Below are 22101 nucleotides of genomic sequence, written 5' to 3'. Positions count from 1 at the left end.
CTTTGTACTTTTGAGCTTTTTGGTCGTTTGCGTCTTCAATTTGTCGAATCTGTCTTTTGTCTTCACCTTTTATTTTTTTAAACGAATATCACTTGTAAATAGAACAATTGCAACTAAAAGCTTGTCTTTCTTGAGGGATAATGCTATGAAATATATGTACGTTTTTAGCATTATCAAATATTCCCACACTTGAGCGTTGCTTGTCCTCAAGCAATATAGTCTTGAAATAAAAATACTAGAATCACTTCTTTATTCTTCACACTTTGTACATCAGTGATTTTTATACGGCGGTATGAACAATGGTAGTAATGATGTAGTTTACAGTCCCATATGACTATAAAAATTTAGATCCTTATGGAAATTGAATCTTTATGAAAACATTTGATCTTTTGAAAATTAAATCTAGTTTTTACCCTAGATAAGTTTTTCAGAATAACCCTTCACCTGTGTTTACGAAATGTTTTTGTGGGTTTGGTGGGTTTCAGATTTGAAAATTTTAGCTCAAAACTTGCGTTTTTGTGTCACCCACTTGCTAACCTTGTATTGGGAAAGCAACACATCCAGTATACTTGCTCCGTATATTACCTTTCGGTAAACTACCGTCCGGTTGTAAAGGAAAGCGTTGAACAAGCAACTGTTAAGGCAATGTCCCCTGACATGCTTTTAATTATGGTCTATAACGTGTCGGATGCAATTACTATCCTTGGTAGGAGCAATAGTAAAGCTCACCCTATAGTTTTTCGGTCTGGCACAAGGTCCTGTCTTCGACCATGCTATGCAACCACCGTTCTTATGGTTGACACCCAATTTGGTTCAGGTGACCTAATGAATTCCAGGTGAATTCCTAGGATTTTACGTTCAATGGTAATGAACGCATTAAAAATGGGTTTTTCAGAAAACAAATCGGTTTGTAATTTTGATCAAAATATTTTCTCGTTCAAGCTCGAGTTTAGATATCATCGAATTCCATGAGTTTGTAATTCTCAATCTTTAAGGTCAATCTCTAGGATTGAGTAATATCAGTCTTAAAAACTGATTTTTGATCTTTTAAGGAGATTATCCTTTCTGGGGATCTGATTCATTAGTCTTATCAAGCTAATTTGCACGGCGTCCTCCCCATTTTACGAGACAGATCCTCTCATGGTTAGGATAAGTCTGACCACTTGGCGACCCTGTTTGATGTTGAGGTTCGTGGATTTTCTGCTGATTTTAGTGATGACTTTTCTAGATTTTTCGTCAACCTACAGCTGGTCTGGATGACAACTTCATGACCTAAATCAAGAAGCGCGTGTCTTTTTCAGAAGACTTTACTTCCTTTTAATGATGGAATTGATTCATCGTGTAGATCCATCTTTCTTTCAAATATATTACAGTTTTTCGGGTAAAACTGATTAGTTTAGTCTAAAGCAAAAGCATCTTCAGTTATTTGTACAAAAATATGTGATATATGTTCAAAATAACTTGGTAAATTTTTCCCACACTTGGCTTTTATTTTCCTTTCTTTGCCTTTTTGTTATCCTCTATTCCATTTTAAATGAATTCTAATATTTTAGTTTGTTTCTCAATTTATGTCCTTTCCGAGGTAACAATAATTTCGGTGTTAACACCTAGTTTTATCGTTCATAAATATGTATAAACATGATTTTGAATTCATTTAATTGAAAATTTTTAAAAATTTTACTAGAATTGGGTAGTCAGTATATAAGACTAGGGCTGTTCTTTATTATCAGAGAGCACTAGATTCTAATACAAATACCGCGTTACTAGTATTTCTAATGGTAACCAAGTGTATAAGTCTAAAAATTTTAAAAATCCGAAAGAATTTAACCCCTTCCCACACTTAAGATCTTGCAATGCCCTCTTTTGCAAGAAATCAGTAACAATTTAAATTATTGAGGGTGATTAGCGTAGAAAAATGATTAAATTTTACCAAAGTTTCCAAACATATTGGCGTTTGTTTGTTGAATGATAAATGGTGCACATCATTTGTTCATTCCGTCTTGTTGTTACATCACATTTGTTTTTCGTTTTGTCGTCAAAATTAGTAGCTTTTGCTGAACTTAATGTCTGTCTTTGAAAGTGCACTGTTTTACCCTGTTGTGTACAATTGACAATATACATATAATACAAATATAAACATGCATGGTAATTTGAAATGGGACTTAAAATCCCACTTTCAAATCAAATATGAAATATTAGTACAAAATAATAAAAATATTAAACAATACATTAATGTATCACAATATCATATGTTTAAACATAAATAAATAAAAATAATAAAACGATAAAAATCATAGAAATCACCAACGGAACTTTATCAATCCGGATAGGGGTTCCAGTTCATGTCGTCGTCCGGGTTCCATTGTTGGTGATAGGTGTACTGGTAGGTCTGGTTAGGGTCGTAGTGTGTATATGGTAGTCTCATCTCGGGCTGGTGTGGAGGATAGTAAGCGGGTCGGGTTGGAACGTAGTGATCCTGAGGTGACAGCCGGCTCATAATCTGATGCTGATGATAGTCCCATCTATCATGTTGTCGTTTCCTGGAATGCTCGTAATCATTCCAGGCTTGCCACTGCTCCATCCGACTAAATCTCTCCCCGTTTGTCATATCTACCTCATCTACACGTAGATGTCAGTCATAGCCTCCCTAATGACATCCCTAATGTCATCCGCTTCCTCCATTTTCTCATCTGAAACTCTCTCTACCTGAGGATGACTACCTTCGTAGGGTACTGGCTGGTTGCGTCTGCTCTTTAATACCTTAGCACCCTGATAGACCTTCAATCCTAAAGGCTTAACCTGTTCCCTACATTCCAAAAATGGACCCCTTTGGTTCCTATCTACACCTAAATACTCTCCAATGAGAGTAACAAAAATACCTCCTCCTATTATTCTCCCTTCCTGTATTCCTTCCACCATCTTAGACAAATAAAAACCAACACAGTAGGGGATATTTTAACACCCCGTCAAAAATCCCTTTAACAGAATGTTAACTCTGGTCCCAGTGCTTGGCTTGACTTCTACGTAACAGCAATATTCTACAGCGGAAGCAATTAATACCTGAGAATAAAACACGCAAAACGGATCAACAACAATGTTGAGTGAATCTACAGGTTTTAGGTACACAATACAGTATGTTTAAGAAATACATTTCGAAAACGGTTATTAGTGGAAGACCACCAAGGTTCAATGTTAAAAGTTAGACAACTCCGTGTCCCATTTCAAAAGTTTGTTGACACTACCATGTCAAGTTTCAATCATTTGTAGACAATACCATGTCAAGTTTCAAATATTCGTAGACAATACCATGTCAAGTTTTATCTCATTTGTTAATAAACCACAGTTTTAAATAACGTTGTATAGTATCTGAAAAACAGTTATCAGAAATATAGTTTAGTTTCCTTGACCACGAGATTTTACAAGTATAACTCCAAGTTGCGAAACGTTTGCATAATCTATGAGCACCTGAATACTAGCAATGACCCGAGTATAGAATCCACTATACTCGCCTTTACCTCATAAAATGTTATACACTTGTTCGAGTGTCTTAATGTTCAAAGTAAATGCACCACAGTTTTTATAGTGGGTGAGGTTGTCAACCTAACGGATCCGTCCATCTAAATTGTGCCTACACCGATGGTATTTAAAGTATTCAAGCTAGAGGCTTTTTGAACAAACTCAATATGCATATATAGTACTCGTGTCAATACAAAAGTATTTGATAATGTAAGTATAACAGCGTGTATTCTCATCCCTGAAAAATATGTAAAAAGCGAGACTGTAGACTCATCTTTGAATAAAGCTCGGATTGAAAAGTGGACAATTTACTTGTACGATTTATAGCCGAGTAGTGCAACCTAAGTATATGTATTTAGGTTGGTCAATAAATATGTCTTAAACAAGTGTAGTTTCATAGTATAAGTTGTCTTATTGCTCGAATCGACGCGTTTCAAAGTAGAAGTCAACATACAGTCAACTAATTAATGCAAGTCAAACAAAGTCAACCGAAGTCAAACCGAAAGTCAAACTTGGTCAAAGTAGTCAACTAAAGTCAACATCAGTAGGTTCATGTCAAATGTTGGTCAACATATCAAACCTAAGTCAAACAACATGTTTTAGATCATAATTGGTCAATTTCACAATTTCAGTTTATCGTTGTGCACAAAGTTCATGTACATGTAGCAAACTTAGCATATTATCTCATAGTAAAAAATTTAAGTAAACATGGAAAAATCCAGATCATAAGTATACTCAAAATCAATTCCAAAAAGTCTGGACTGGGTCTCATACGATAATTAAAAGTCAGGAATCAGAAGGGGTACATTTGGGGTTCACCAAGTCAGTTTCTGACAGCGTACTGATTTGGTTTTAGCTATAACCAGAGATAGGAACATGCAATCGATACAAGACCAGTGGCCATAGTTCATAAATAAGTTAAACTAACACATATAAAAAATTGAGCAATTTTGGTTTAGCCAATTTGTACAGTTTATTCATGCAAATTGAACATTCAGTTTTTCAGCTCAAATCAGAATTTACATAAAGTATGGCCCTATTGTGCCCAATGCATAAGGTTTCAGAGATTGACATAAACTAACAATAAGTCAAATATCATGTTAAAATTCATATTCCAGAAGCTTACATGCTCATTCAATAAACACAATCCACAGAGTATAAAACAGAGAGCAAATTACAGATTCGATTCTAGTTTCGCTAGTCACATTCGCATGCGATTAGCCGAAGATCTATACACAATTAGCCTATGATATCTACATGAAAGATGAAGTACTTTTTGTGTAGATTTCAAATATGCAAAGCTTTAATCACAGAAGCTAACATATTTTATCATACAAGGTCGTTTTCATGCAAGTGCTATATAAAACTACTTTTACACTAATTCAAGCATATCTCGGGTTTTACATAAGCAAACGACATGATATCCTAGTGTAAACTGAGTGTTTTTAAATTACCTGTCCAATGGTATAAATTTCACAATCCAATTCGTGGTCTATCAAACCCAGATTTCTGATCAATCACAAAAACACAACGTTAATTTCAATTGGCCATAATTTGATCATCCGGAAATGAAATCAAGCGAATCCAAAGCCTAATCTAATTATAATATAATATCATACAATTGAAAAATTAAAATTACTGTATACATCAAATACAAATTCGGTTTTCGCATAAAACAATCAAGACGAGCAATTTATCGCATCTAGTATTCATCAAACATCAAGACTTGAGCAATAGACAACCTAATCCATGAAAACTTAATAAAAATCTAATTTTAGAGATTAGAGTTTATGTGTTTATACCTTTGATCACAAAATCGTTTATACAAACGCGTAGAGAACGATGCAAGCAACAATATTGATCAAAGAAGCAAAAACAAGAGATCAAAACTTGATGGAGAATTGTAGGGATGAAGGTATGGGATTATTTGGTGTGTATGGGGCTGCAATCATGGAGCAAGAATGATAGGAAAAAGAATGGGACATGTTCTCTTGTTACTTAGAAATTAAGAGAATATAGTTAGTGTCCTAAACAACCAAAAGTCAACAAACATGAGCCTAAACTAATAGTCAACATGCATTGGCTACTCATGGGACCAAGGATGATGAGGTATGAGGTCATGGACATGTGGCCTCGGGCTCGGGTCTCGGGCTCGTTTTGTGTAAAAGCTCGTTCGCGCGTGGTTCGTTTCGAGTGCCATTAACCGTACCGAATCTCCGGAACGTTAACTAGTCGTTGAAACAAAATCACTGTTTAATTCATTAAGTAAATAATAAATTAAATTTCTTTCATAAGTTCAATAATTATTAAGAATAATTATTCTATCGTTTTTCTGAGTTCCGTTAACTGAAAAGTTTTCTAGGCGATTAACTTTAATCGTATCGTTTCTAGTTTAATTCGTCAACCGGTTTAAGTTCACTAATTAATATAACATATTAATTAAAGTAATCCACTAAGGATTAAGTATGCATTTAATTACTTTAAATACGAAAAAGTTTCACGTAGCCACTGTTAACTATTTTGGAAAAAAAATTGGCGTATGAAAATTGTATGATTTAACTAACGATCGTCAAGTATTTAACGGAAGTTTTAACGGAAAAACTCGGGTTGTTACATTACCCACCTGTTATTGAAAATTTCATCCCGAAATTTGGATGATGGCAGTTATTGATGAAAATAAAATATTTTCGTATCATTAGAAATGCACGTTTCAACGTGAGCTTGAATTCTATAATTAAGTTTGCAAATAAAGATTATACTTGGGTTGAATAGTTTGTCTTTCCAGACGTAAGCCTTCATACATTCTTTTAATAATAGAATTTGGTCATATACGAGTGTTTCGTCAAATAATATGATAAGATTAAATAATCTTTCGAGATCTCTATACGGATGGACTTCTAAGGTCCGTTCGGTTTCGTAATGAATACGAGTTAAGTGTATAGAATTTCTTATCATCAAGAATATGAATGAAATGATTCGGTTACGTGTAAAAATACGACTGAATATGTCACTAACGGATGTATTGAAGTAATAGTTGTCCGCCTTGACTTTTTGATGTAATCACCATTGAATCTCCTAAATTTAAGGGATTTGAATATAATCGTTTGAAATCTGTGAGATTTGGATCCGGTAATTAAGGAAATTAGAATCCTTTTCTTTTTGATTTAATACGATTATCTTAATCGGTTGACGCGTTGCTATGATAAAAAGTTTTGATATAAATTAATCATCTCTGCGTCCTTATTTTCTCAACCTCAATATTCTTACTTTCAAAATTCTATTTTCGAAAATTTTGTGAAGATGCTTCATCCGCTCTTGATTTTTGTTACTATTTTGACTGTGTATACAGTCATTCTTCTTTTTAGTCTACCACCAGAAGAATCTCTGTTCTTCTATAATGCTCAAGGGGTGACAGTATTTTTAATTCTACCACTCCTCTGTTTTTCAATACTTATTGATATAAATGGTTTATGATCTTCCATGTTTGTTGTCTTTTATATTTTGGCCTATTTTTTTGAAGACTCATGCTTTTTATCCAAGAAGATCTTCAACTTTTTCTTCTATACATGGTCAAATAATACGGATCAATGGCTGGTGATAATGCAGAAACATTCGCTGTTCATCGTCATAGTATCCGTTTTCACCTTGTTTTCTCTTCTCGACTTTAAATCAAGCAAGTAATGGTCCAGAATTCGTAGGTATGGAGTTTCGAATGATCATAATATACAAAGTAGAAAGGAATGGTAATAGCACAATTTGATTTGTCAAATTACCAGAATATCCGAAAAAGACCGAATCATCAAGAAATATATTTCCTTGATATGTTTAGAAGTTAAATAGAATGAAAGAGTTATGTAACATGGTTCATGATGATTGTAAGGTCTGTGAATCATCATCTTCCATTAGAAATTCAGCATGACTTCGGAGCAAGATATTCTATAAAGATGTCATCGGATCCAGAATTACCTGGATTCTTTGAATATAGGGTTTGGTCCTTGTATTTGTCCTTGGTCTCCTTCATGGTTAGTTCAATCCGTTTTTCAGTTCCAATCTGAGCCTTTTTCAATACGTTATTCTTTATCATCAAACTTTTGGCCATTAAGACCATCTATATCTTTTGCTGCTTCATCAGCATTCTCAAGGTTAACGAATCTGAATCGTTGGTTATCAATCCGAGATGGTTTCAAGAGATTTTATTTTTAGATGATTAAACGCTGATTGTTATCGTTAACGGATCTAATGGTTGACGAATAGGCGTTGTTGATTTCAAAAGTAATGAATGATAATTTCGATAGTTTGATGTGATAATTCATCATAGAATACAAATTAATATAATTCATGAATGTAGTGATCTTTAGGAAGATAACACTTGCTAAAGCTTTACTTAGATTTTGATACGTCAAAATCAGAATATGTAGTAGTTGTTCTTTAGTGAACGGATACACATATCTTGTGAGTGTAATTAGTATAGTTACTAATTATTGAATCAGAATTTGAAGAATGTATAATGTAAGATATTAATGTGAGATATAAATATTTCTCTGGTTTTACCTACCCGTTAAATATTTTTACAATTTACAGTTTGTACAGAAGAGTTTTTAATTACAATCTTTATGAAGATCTATATTCGTATATATTCTTCAGATGTAATCATGGATTTAATGAGTTAATATAATATTAAACTCATTTGATTTACGGTTGAAGATAATCTCCAAAACCTTAGAGATTTCATAATTGTCGTGAAATATTTCGCTAATGAAGTTATGAATCAATACTTCATCGTTCATTGTTTATTGATATACCTCGGTATATGATATTGATGCTCGTGAAGTTCTTGTGAAATTTACAAGGCACGAATAATGTTTTCTAGAAAGTTTCGAGTACATCGAAAATAGAAGTGAAAAATCAAACATGTATTTGAATAATACACTTAGTTTATTATGAAATGGAGTTTATTGTGCTGAAGCAGTGATTAATGATTGTTAAGTCATTAACGAAGGATGTACATCATAGTATATTAGTGATATGATTTAACCAAGTAGTACATACTAGTTAAGATTCACACGTAATAGTTTAGTACGAAAAGATTTATTATTGTTCCAAACCATATATATATAAAGTATACATATATAATTTTTTTTTCAGGAAGAATGAGTCAATACATCTTAACTCACAATTACTAATATTCCTTGGTATCTATGGGGTGTATGATGTTGATATCCGAAGTACCGAGTGTGATATTGAGGTGTGGGATGCGGATGTTGTTGTTGGTGAAGCTGATGTTGTTGGTGGTGATGTTGATGGTATTGGTGGTGCCGGCTATGCTGCTGGTGCTGCTGATGCTCTTAGATTTCGCACCATATTCTCCAGAGCCACTACTCGAGCGCGAAGCTCATTGACTTCTTCTACTATTCCGGGATGATTGGCGGTTCGGACAAGTGGATGAATAAGATCTAGAATTCTGGATATTCGATATTCGTGGCTGGATATCCTGGAAATGAGGGTGAAAATGGTGTTCTGGATCGGTTCGCCGGTAAGTGCTTTAGGTTCTTCACCAAGAGGTGAATTCGGTTGGTGGAAGGGATCGCCTTCTTCTCGCCTCCATTGATTAAGTCGACTACGAACCCACCCCCAATTCATCCAGAAAAGATGATGGCTAATAGGTTCGTTCGTTCTGGTTACGCTGTCCATGGAGCTCGAGGAATCAGATGAGAAATCCATATTATGTGTTTGGAATAGGGTTTGATATGAATTGAGTGTTGGATGCTATGTTTGTCTCCTTGAATACGTGTATATAGCAAAAAATTTCCGTAATTTACGGAGGAAATTTAGGAAATATATCAGACAAAATCTAATATAATAAGTATGATAGCGACAGGATTAGAATATATGTAATCGGTACAATAATTGCAGTAAGATGTCGGTGGATCAAAAATGATAAGCAGTGAGAAGTAGTGATCGATCGCGACTAGTGGTGAGAGGCGGCGTTGAGTAGTAGTAACCAACGATAAATAGCAAGGAGTAGTGGTATAAGATGATGAGTATGTCCAGGTAGTGTCATCGTAGTGCCAAGTAGAAATCAGGGGTGACGGACAGTGTCGGGTAGTGACGAATTGTGACGTGATTACACGCTCCTTATAGGTTATAATAACAATTAAATCGTACGGTGTAAATTTCTACTCATATTTGAAATTAAACGGTTTATGTTCTAAACGGTATTTATCCAAGTAACCTACTTGACTCGCTCCCAATTCCTTATTTTGCGATGTCGAAACTTCTATATGAGTTACCGTAATGTAATCCCGGTCATTACATTCCGCTATCTCACATTTCCATTCGACATAACTCCATAAGTTCAAAATGGCGTAATCAACTTAATTTAGTTAAATCTCGCGTCGTGTGTACGTATGTGATTCGTAGTATAACGTTTAGTTCAAGTCCATATCATATGGGTATAGGGTGTATATGTACGTGATGTAATGTGTAGCCCTACATGTCATATTGTGAAGCAAATAGTGCATGTATGGTGTATAAAAGTCATCCAAGACACACGGCTATAGACTAGACTTCACTAATGCGCCCTACGATTAGACACACTAATGTATCCTAGTTCCCTATAGCCAAAGCTCTGATACCATCTTAAACACCCCGTCAAAAATCCCTTTAACGGAATGTTAACTCTGGTCCCAGTGCTTGGCTTGACTTCTACGTAACAGCAATATTCTATAGCGGAAGCAATTAATACCTGAGAGTAAAACACGCAAAACGGATCAACAACAATGTTGAGTGAATCTACAGGTTTTAGGTAAACAATACAGTATGTTTAAGAAATACATTTCGAAAACGGTTATTAGTGGAAGACCACTAAGGTTCAATGTTAAAAGTTAGACAACTCCGTGTCCCATTTCAAAAGTTTGTTGACACTACCATGTCAAGTTTCAATCATTTGTAGACAATACCATGTCAAGTTTCAAATATTCGTAGACAATACCATGTCAAGTTTTATCTCATTTGTTAATAAACCACAGTTTTAAATAACGTTGTATAGTATCTGAAAAACAGTTATCAGAAATATAGTTTAGTTTCCTTGACCACGAGATTTTACAAGTACAACTCCAAGTTGCGAAACGTTTGCATAATCTATGAGCACCTGAATACTAGCAATGACCCGAGTATAGAATCCACTATACTCGCCTTTACCTCATAAAATGTTATACACTTGTTCGAGTGTCTTAATGTTCAAAGTAAATGCACCACAGTTTTTATAGTGGGTGAGGTTGTCAACCTACCGGATCCGTCCATCTAAATTGTGCCTACACCGATGGTATTTAAAGTATTCAAGCTAGAGGCTTTTTGAACAAACTCAATATGCATATATAGTACTCGTGTCAATACAAAAGCATTTGATAATGTAAGTATAACAGTGTGTATTGTCATCCCTGAAAAACATGTAAAAAGCGGGACCGTAGACTCACCTTTGAATAAAGCTCGGATTGAAAAGTGGACAATTTACTTGTACGGTTTATAGCCGAGTAATGCAACCTAAGTATATGTATTTAGGTTGGTCAATAAATATGTCTTAAACAAGTGTGGTTTCATAGTATAAGTTGTCTTATTGCTCAAATCGACTCGTTTCAAAGTAGAAGTCAACATACAGTCAACTAATTAATGCAAGTCAAACAAAGTCAACTGAAGTCAAACCGAAAGTCAAACTTGGTCAAAGTAGTCAACTAAAGTCAACATCAGTAGGTTCATGTCAAATGTTGGTCAACATATCAAACCTAAGTCAAACAACACGTTTTAGATCATAATTGGTCAATTTCACAATTTCAGTTTATCGTTGTGCACAAAGTTCATGTACATGTAGCAAACTTAGCATATTATCTCATAGTACAAAATTCAAGTAAATATGGCCAAATCCAGATCATAATTATACTAAAAATTGATTCCAAAAAGTCCGGACAAGGTCTCATACGATAATTAAAAGTCAGGAATCAGAAGGGGTAAATTTGGGGTTCACCAAGTCAGTTTCTGACCGTGCACTGATTTGGTTTTAGCTATAACCAGAGATAGGAACATGCAATCGATACAAGACCAGTGGCCATAGTTCACAAACAAGTTAAACTAACACATATCAAAAATCGATAAATTTTGGTTTAGCCAATTTGTACAGTTTATTCATGCAAATTGAACATTCAGTTTTTCAGCTCAAATCAGAATTTACATAAAGTATGGCCCTATTGTGCCCAATGAATAAGGTTTCAGAGATTGACATAAACTAACAATAAGTCAAATATCATGTTAAAATTCATATTCCAGAAGCTTACATGCTCATTCAATAAACACAATCCACAGAATATAAAACAGAGAGCAAATTACAGATTCGATTCTAGTTTCGCTAGTCACATTCGTACGCGATTTGCCGAAGATCTAGACACAATTAGCCTATGATATCTACATGAAAGATGAAGTAATTTTTGTGTAGATTTCAAATATGCAAAGCTTTAATCACAGAAGCTAACACATTTTATAATACGAGGTCCTTTTCGTGCAAGTGCTGTATAAAACAACTTTTACACTAATTCAAGCATATCTCGGGTTTTACATAAGCAAACGACATGATATCCTAGTGTAAACTTAGTGTTTTTAAATTACCTATCCAATGGTATAAATTTAACAATCAAATTCGTGGTCTATCAAATCCAGATTTCTGATCAATCACAAAAACACAACGTTAATTTCAATTGGCCATAACTTGATCATCCGGAAATGAAATCAAGCGAATCCAAAGCCTAAAATCAATAGTTTTTCGCAAGGAATCTAATTATAATATAATATCATATAATTGAAAAATTAAAATTACTGTACACATCAAATACAAATTCGGTTTTCGCATAAAACAATCAAGACGAGCAATTTATCGCATCTAGTATTCATCAAACATCAAGACTTGAGCAATAGACAACCTAATCCATGTAACCTTAATAAAAATATAATTTTAGAGATTAGAGTTTATGTGTTTATACCTTTGATCACAAAATCGTTTATACAAACGCGTAGAGAACGATGCAAGCAACAATATTGATCAAAGAAGCAAAAACAAGAGATCAAAACTTGATGGAGAATTGTAGGGATGAAGGTATGAGATTATTTGGTGTGTATGGGGCTGCAATCATGGAGCAAGAATGATAGGAAAAAGAATGGGACATGTTCTCTTGTTACTTAGAAATTAAGAGAATATAGTTAGTGTCCTAAACAACAAAAAGTCAACAAACATGAGCCTAAACTAATAGTCAACATGCATTGGCTACTCATGGGACCAAGGATGATGAGGTATGAGGTCATGGCCATGTGGCCTTGGGCTTGGGTCTCGGGCTCATTTTGTGTAAAAGCTCGTTCGCGCGTGGTTCGTTTCGAGTGCCATTAACCGTACCGAATCTCCGGAACGTTAACTAGTCGTTGAAACAAAATCACCGTGTTTAATTCATTAAGTAAATAATAAATTAAATTTCTTTCATAAGTTCAATAATTATTAAGAATAATTATTCTATCGTTTTTCTGAGTTCCGTTAACTGAAAAGTTTTCTAGGCGATTAACTTTAATCGTATCGTTTCTAGTTTAATTCGTCAACCAAATTAAGTTCACTAATTAATATAACATATTAATTCAAGTAATCCACTAAGGATTAAGTACGCATTTAATTACTTTAAATACGAAAAAGTTTCACGTAGCCACTGTTAACTATTCTGGAAAAAAAATTGGCGTATGAAAATTGTATGATTTAACTAACGATCGTCAAGTATTTAACTGAAGTTTTAACGGATAAACTCGGGTTGTTACAGATATTAACAAAGCTTCTTGGGTCTTGAATACACTTTAGGTAAAATAAATTATGTAAGGTCATTTTCTCCTTGTTGTGACCTCTCTGTGTAATCGAGTTAGCCAGAAATCTATGAATTATACGAAGTTCGGCTTTATTAATATGTAAGTAGGAGTGTTTTCCTACAAGCGTAAAAACATTATAGTTTGACATACGCCTCCAGACGGTGTTCGCGTCAAAATTTCTCTCTACCCTTTCACCAAGATAAATCAAATTCATACAATCGAGTAGTAGTAATTCACCAGGAGTATATATCTGTAAAGCCCTGACCATGTCCAGCATGGACATCCTGTACATCCTACGGTCAAGTATAAATCTAAGAAAACTTCTATCATCTAATCTATCTACATCTACATTTAATGCTATAGTACTCATCAGCTCAACACACCATTCCTTATATACAGGCCTACGAATGGTGAATAGACGTTCCCAATCGGTAAAAGAAGAACTGCCATACCTTTGAATCAGATGCTCCCTACCTGAGTTAGCTAGTTGGACCCTTTCCAAAGGATCCCAATCAATTACCCTTGGCACTTCTGCATTTTCGGTAGCAGTTTGAATTTGTTGCTTTGATATGCCGGGTAATCCCTCCAGCTTCTATCGAATCTCAGATTAGGATGCAATGTGTGTTCAGGAATTTTTGGGTATTCTACTGGTGGATGCATTGGAAATACTGTGAAGGCATCAACAAATTGTAGCAGATCATAATAAGGTACGTGTTGATCAGGCTTTTGTTGTGGTTCCTGTTGTTGATCCGTTTCAGGCTCGTATTGCGGATCATATTCTGGTTCAGGTTCATGTTGTGGTTGTCTAGATGATGATGAAGCACCAGCAGTATCGGTTTTCTGCAAAACACATTAAACACAAAATTTGTGCATCCAAATATGCATTAGTGTTAGCAAAATAACAACTTGAAACAATTACAATAACATGTTAAATCAAAATTAAACTTATACACATTTTCACAATTTTATCAATTCTACACTTTTTCAAATAAGCCTATATGAAAATGTATACAAAGTTCATAAGCATTTAACTCAAATAACATGTCAAAACATCCATTACTAATAATTAAACAAGTCTCGAATGGCGATTATATCAAATTAATCAAGTTCATGAATTTTATACCTAAAAAGTCCACTTTAATCTTCAAAAATCATGTTTAGGATTGGATCATTTAGCTACCTAAACATGTTACACTACTTAATTTAGCAATAATTCATAATAAAAATCGGCCATAACCTGTTTATATCAAAAAGCCCCAAATTGCTCAAGAACACAAACCCTAGATTCCTAAAATTTTTGAAGTTTTTGGCTTCAAATCATGTTAAATAGCATTGATCTAGGTTATACATGCATAAAATACTAACAATTTAACACTAATTACACTAGAAATTAACAAAATCAAATTAGGTAAAATATTGGTATTTATCACAAAAACTAAAAAATTTATGAGTTTAGGGGTGTAATTTTTACCTTTTTGTTGAAGAATCCGAACCTAGGCATGATTAGAGCAAGAAATTTGACGAATTACGGTGAATTTTGGTGAAAAATTGATGAAATTAGGGGTGTTTTTGGAGTGTGGTTCGTATATGTATGTGTGTTGTGGAGTGACAGAGAATAGCTCGCTGGTTCTTTTGAACTTGATATGTATTCCAGCCTCATGCGATTGCATGAGGCTCCAGTACAAACCCCATGCGATCGCATGGGGTCCGGGTACAGTACCATTTTTGCTTTTTTTTTTTTTTTTTTAAACCCTTACTTAATAAAACATATATTTAAATTAATTTTTAAAAATTTGTTTCTTTTTAGGAGTGAGGGCGTTTCGGAACGATGTCCTAGTCCATCCCTCGACAAAATTTTAAAATTTGTCATTTTTAAGCGCAGTTTTAAAAATAAAGATTTTTGGGTTTTTTTAATGTTTTTGGCATACTTTAATTCAATAAGATTAAAAATAATGATAATAAAAGTTCTCGTCCCTCCCTTGGGTAGAGTAATTTCGGTTCAACAACCTAGTTTTCAACTCACGACGAATTTTAAAACTCACATTTTTAACTTAATGAAATAAAATACATTTTTGTTTTTAAATTCAGACCAAACTTAAATTTAAAATGCATAAAATTAAAAATTCATATTATGAAAATTGAAAATTCACACCAAACTTTTATTATATTTTTGTTTTTATACATACAAACTTATATTAAAAATATTAATTTTTCAAATATTTACAAACTTAAATATATTGATTTTAAAAAGTTACATTAATAATTTAATATTAATTTTAAAAACAAAGTAAAAATAAAATTTAAAATCTTTTTGGTCTTTTATCCCACTTTAATCAATCAAATATTATCAAAAATATACGCCCCTCTTTTCGGTAAAGTAATTTCGGCTATATTACCTAGTTTTACTCCTGACGAATTTTTGAAATATTTTGGGTTGATTGATTAAAGATATTTATACCTTAAGAATAAATGGTAAATTTCGCAGTGATGTAATAAATTTTTGTATGATATTAATAATTTCGGTCGCAAAACCTAATTTTATTGAGTATCAATTTAATACTTTATGGCGAACAATTTAGTGTTTATTATCAAAAGGTTAAAAGCAATAAAATAAAAATAAAAACTGTACATACTTACCTGTGAGATAGAATTCTCAGTGACCTGCTTTAGCCCACTCATAAGATAGTCGGACTAATTGGTTTTCCATAGCTACATACGCATAACCTCGAGCATTCAACGATTTTTCTTCGAAACATATGAACGGTCCTTCTCTGCATAAAGTAACAAATTCGGTATTTGAATATGTTTGATTATTTGAACATTTACCTTTGTGTGACCATTTTCTGCATTTGTGACATCTTTCAAGGTGTCGTGCTCTTCTTTTCGCTGCGGATTTTGATTTTCCTTTACCAAAATGTAACTTATTATTTTCGTTCCTGGATTCTTTTCTTACTCCGTCCAATTTGCCTCTGATTACTGATACCAGGTCACTCGGGAGTGTGTCATTATTACGTTTAGTGATCAAAGCGTGTAGCATTAGACCATGGTTTAGTTCACAGGAATTCTTCATCTCGTAAAACCTAAAAAAATAAAAATTCAGAATGGGGGGAGAAGACTAGTTCTTTAGGGTCTGCTAGGGAAAGACCATTCGGATTCCATTCTCGGGAACTACACGAAAACAGAACATCTAACTCTAACAGAAATGCATATTATCCTCTAAAGCCTTGATTCTCCCTACACTTAGTTAGCTGTGGTGTCGAAATTGTGATTAACTTCATCTTCAACTTCCATTGGACTATCTATGTAATGTTTAACTCTGTGACCATTAACCTAAAATTCAATTCCATTTGAATTTATTAATTCTACTGTTCCGTATGGGAAAACTCTTTTGACTATGAATGGTCCAGACCATCTTGATTTCAATTTTCCAAGAAATAGCTTGAATCGTGAATTGAAAAGAAGAACTCTGTCTCCTTCCTTAAATTCTTTTGAACTTCTGATTCTTTTATCATGCCATTTCTTCGTTCTTTCCTTGTAGATTAACGAATTTTCGTATGCTTCATGTCTCAATTCTTCTAATCCGTTTAGTTGGCTTAACCGTAGACGTCCAGCTTCATGTAAATCAAGATTACATGTCTTCAAAGCCCAAAATGCTTTGTGTTCAATTTCTACTGGAAGATGACATGCTTTTTCGTAAACGAGTTTAAAAGGTGTGGTTCCAATTGGAGTTTTGTAGGCTGTTCTAAAAGCCCAGAGTGTATCCTCCAATTTAATGGACCATTCCTTCGGATTTGATCCTACGGTTTTCTCTAGAATACGTTTTAAAGCTCGGTTGGTATTTTCAACTTGTCCACTTGTTTGTGGATGATAAGCGGTTGAGATTTTATGAGTTACTCCATATCTTTTGAGAACTTTCTCAAGTTTATTATTACAAAAATGAGTACCCCGATCACTTATTAAAGCTTTCGGTGTTCCAAACCTAGCAAAAAGACGTTTTAAAAAGTTGACTACAACTCATGCATCGTTAGTCGGGAGAGCTTGTTCTTCTGCCCATTTATATACATAATCAATGGCAACGAGAATGTTGAGATTATTATGAGATTTTGGAAATGGACCCATAAAGTCAATACCCCAAACGTCAAATACTTCACATACTTGAATGACATTTTGTGGCATTTCATCACGTTGACTTATTTTTCGGCCCTTTGACAAGCATCACAGAATTTGCAAAGAAGGTGTGCATCTTTGAAAATTGTAGGCCAATAGAATCCAGCATCGTAAACTTTTCTTGCTGTAAGTTGAGGCCCATAATGCCCTCCTATTGGTCCTGTGTGATAATGGTTTAAAATTTGACTGGCTTCATCCCCGAATACACATCGGCGTATTATTCCATCGGGACAACTTTTAAACAAATGTGGATCTTCTCAGAAATAGTGTTTTATATCACTAAAGAATTTCTTTCGTTTTTGGTACGACAATCCTTTTTCAAGGAATCCACATACTAAATAGTTTGCATAGTCTGCAAACCATGGAATTTCATTATAATCTATCTTCAATAGATATTCAACAGGAAAGTTGTCTTGTATGGCCGATTCATTTAGAACTTCTAATTCGGGATTTTCAAGACGAGAAAGATGATCAGCTGTGAGATTTTCTGCTCCCTTTTTGTCTCGAATTTCAATATTGAACTCTTGTAAAAGTAAGATCCAACGGATTAATCTTGGTTTAGCATCTTGTTTCAAAAATAGGTATCTAAGAGCAGAATGGTCGGTATAGACCACCGTTTTAGCTAGAACGAGATATGAACGAAATTTGTCAAAAGCAAAGACAATAGCAAGGAGTTCTTTTTCAGTAGTTGTATAATTCGTTTGTGCTCCTTGTAACATCTTACTAGCATAATATATAGGTTGAAATCGTTTTTCAATCCTTTGTCCTAAAATGGCTCCCATTGCAAAATCACTTGCATCGCACATAAGTTCAAACGGTAGACTCCAATTTGGAGTTATCATAATCGGAGCATTAGTGAGTTTTTCTTTAAGAATATTAAAAGATTTGATACATTCGTCTGAAAAGATAAATGGAGCATCCTTTTCTAGGAGTTTATTCATAGGAGTGGCAATTTTAGAAAAATCTTTTATGAAACGTCGGTAAAAACCGGCATGCCCTAGAAAACTCCTAACTCCTCTAACATTGGTGGCATGTGGAAGTTTAGCAATTACATCTACTTTGGCTCTATCTACTTCAATTCCTTCCTTTGAAATTTTATGACCAAGAACGATGCCTTCATTAACCATGAAATGGCATTTCTCCCAATGAAGTACTAGATTTGATTGTTCGCATCTAATAAGCATTCGTTCAAGATTAACTAGACATGTTTCAAAAGTATCACCGAAGACTGAAAAGTCATCCATGAAAACTTCCATGCATTCTTCTATCATGTCGTGAAAAATCACCATCATACACTTTTGAAAGGTTGCAGGGGCGTTGCAAAGTCCAAATGGCATGCGTTTGTAAGCAAAAGTACCATAGGTGCACGTGAACGTGGTTTTCTCTTGGTCCTCGGGTGCTATTGGAATTTGAAAATATCCGGAAAAACCATCAAGAAAACAATAGTAACTATTTCCGGCTAATCTTTCCAACATTTGATCAATAAAAGGTAAGGGAAAGTGATCTTTTCTGGTGGCGTCATTTAATTTTCTATAATCAATACAAACACGCCATCCTGTTACAGTCCTAGTAGGAATAAGCTCATTTTTCTCATTTGTGATAACAGTCATGCCACCCTTCTTAGGTACGCATTGAATTGGGCTTACCCATGGACTATCAGAGATTGGATAAATTAAACCTGCATCTAGCAGTTTAATAATTTCTTTCTTAACAACATCTTGCATATTAGGATTTAGTCTTCGTTGGCGTTGCACATACGTTTTATGACCTTCTTCCATAAGGATTTTATGTGTGCAATACGAATGACTTATTCCTTTAATATCATGAATTTTCCATGCAATAGCTGGTTTATGAGCTTTTAGCACAGAAATGAGTTGAGATTTTTCATTTTCAGTAAGAGAAGACGATATTATTACAGGTAATTCAGATTCACCATGTAAATAAGCGTATTCCAAATGGTTTGGAAGTGGCTTTAACTCTAATGTCGGTGGTTCTTCTGTCGATTATTTATATCGATATCTGTCTCCCTCTTTTAGCATTTGAATTTCTTCTGTTGTTGGTTCATATCCATTAGCCATAAGTGTAGCTAACATTTCAGTTTTATCAATTGGTTCAGTTCCTTCTCCTAAAGAACATTCTCCTGTTCCTTGTAATTCTGGAAATTCTTCTAACAATTCTGCATGTGAATCTATAGTTTGAATATAATAACATGTATCATCTACAGATTGCGGTTGTTGTATGGCTCTATCAACAGAAAAGGTAACACTCTCGTCCTCTATACTTAGGGTCAGTTTCTTACCAAACACGTCTATTATTGCTTTAGCCGTGTTTAAGAATGGTCTTCCTAATATGAGAGGTACTCGAGAATCTTCTTCCATGTCTAGAATAACAAAATCTACTGGAAATACTAAATTACCAACTTTAACTAGCATGTTCTCTATTATCCCTCTAGGATATTTTACTGATCGATCGGCTAGTTGTATGCTTATTCGTGTTGGTTTCAATTCTCCAAGGTCAAGTTTAGCGTATATCGAATATGGCATTAAATTTATACTAGCACCTAAGTCTGCCAATGCTTCTATTGAACTAAGACTACCCAGAAAACATGGAATTGTGAAACTTCCTGGATCAGATAATTTTTCTGGTATCTTATTCAACAGCACCGCAGAACAATTAGCATTCATAGTAACAGCCGAGAGTTCTTCCATTTTCTTTCTATTTGTGATAAGATCTTTCAGAAATTTAGCATATCTAGGCATTCCTGAAATTACATCAATGAAAGGAAGATTTACATTTATTTGTTTAAACATATACAAGAATTTGGATTGCTCGGCTTCAAGTCTCTCTTTTCTCATTTTACTCGGGTAAGGAAGTGGTGGTTGGTATGGTTTAACATAAGGTTTTGCCTTAACTGTGTTATCTTCATTAACCTTTTCAACTACCGGTTCTTTTTTGTTATCTTGCTCAGGTTGTGGTTCTTGTGGAGTAGGAATAGCATCATCAGAAATTACAGGTATTTTAGGTGGTTTAAGTGTGATACCACTTCTTATGGTAATGGCTTTAGCTGTTTCATTCTGGGGGTTTGCATTTGTATCACTAGGTAAACTTCCCAATTTCCTTTCACCTATCAACCTTGCTAGGTTGCTCACTTCTTGTTCCAAATTTTGAATAGAAGCTTATTGATTTCTAAATGCTTGAGCATTTTGTTCATTCGTTTGTTTCTGAGATGTGAAAAATTAAGTTTGAGATTCAACTAGGTTTGACATCATATCTTCTAAATTTGGCTTTTTATCATCGGTTTGTAGTGGTTTATTTTGAAAATTAGGTCTTTGCTGATTGTAAGTATTATTGGATATTTGTTGATTGCTTGGACCTTGTTGGTTGTTATATGGAACATTTCGGTTATAATTCTGGTTTTGATTGTAGATTGGCCTTGGTGGTTGATAATTATTCTGATAATTATTTCCAGGCCTTTGGTTTATGTATGAAACATTCTCTCTTTGTTCCATTGTTAGTTCAATACTGAGACAATCTTTTGTCAAATGTGGTCCTCCACACTGCTCACAACTAATTCGTATTGAGTGCATATCTTTAGTCATCTTTTCCATTCGTCTCTCGATAGCATCTATCTTTGCAGAAATGGAATCTAAGTCATGGCTAGAATCGGCTCTAGCTGATTTAGATGATCTAACGATATCTTTTTCTTGATGCCACTCATGTGAGTGGGAAGCAGTGTTATCAATAATTTTGTAAGCGTCGGTTGCAGTTTTCTTCATAATGGAACCACCAGCTGCTATATCGATGTCTTTTCTTGTAGTGATGTCGCATCCTTGGTAGAATATTTGTATTATTTGACAGGTGTCTAAACCATGTTGCGGACATCCTCTCAATAATTTTCCAAATCTGGTCCAAGCTTAATATAAAGTTTCATTTGACTTTTGTGTGAACGTAACAATTTCTCCTTGAAGTCTTACGGCTTTAGATGCCGGAAAGAATTGTTTAAGAAATTTTTCAACTAAAACATCCCATGTATCAATCGCCCCTTCAGGTAACGATTCTAACCAATCTTTGGCTTCTCCCTTTAAAGTCCAGGGAAATAACATGAGATATATCTGTTCATCCTCAACTTCTCTGATTTTGAATAGAGTACAGATCCTATTAAAGGTACGAAGATGTTCATTTGGATCTTCCTTCCGCGCACCACTAAATTTTCATTGATTAGTTACCATGTGTAGGATTTGTCCTTTTATTTCATAATCTGGCGCATTAATATCTGGTTGAGTAATTGCATGACCTTGGCCAGTGCGTTTAGCTCTCATTCGGTCTTCCATACTTAGAGGTTCCAAATTCTCCATTATTGAATTTGTTGAATCTGAATCACTATAGGATTCTGATTTAATGGTAGGTTCCTCAACAATCTCTGTTTGAATGATTGGTGGTTCCGGAGGAAAGATTAATGGTTCAGGATCTCTGAATTGTCCCTGAATATTCTCCGGATTCTCAATTGTGAGGTCTGGTTCAAAAAATGGATTA

Source organism: Rutidosis leptorrhynchoides, chromosome 2 (genome assembly GCF_046630445.1).
Source record: "Rutidosis leptorrhynchoides isolate AG116_Rl617_1_P2 chromosome 2, CSIRO_AGI_Rlap_v1, whole genome shotgun sequence".
Taxonomy (NCBI): Eukaryota; Viridiplantae; Streptophyta; class Magnoliopsida; order Asterales; family Asteraceae; genus Rutidosis; species Rutidosis leptorrhynchoides.
Note: the sequence above shows the minus strand (reverse complement) of the source record.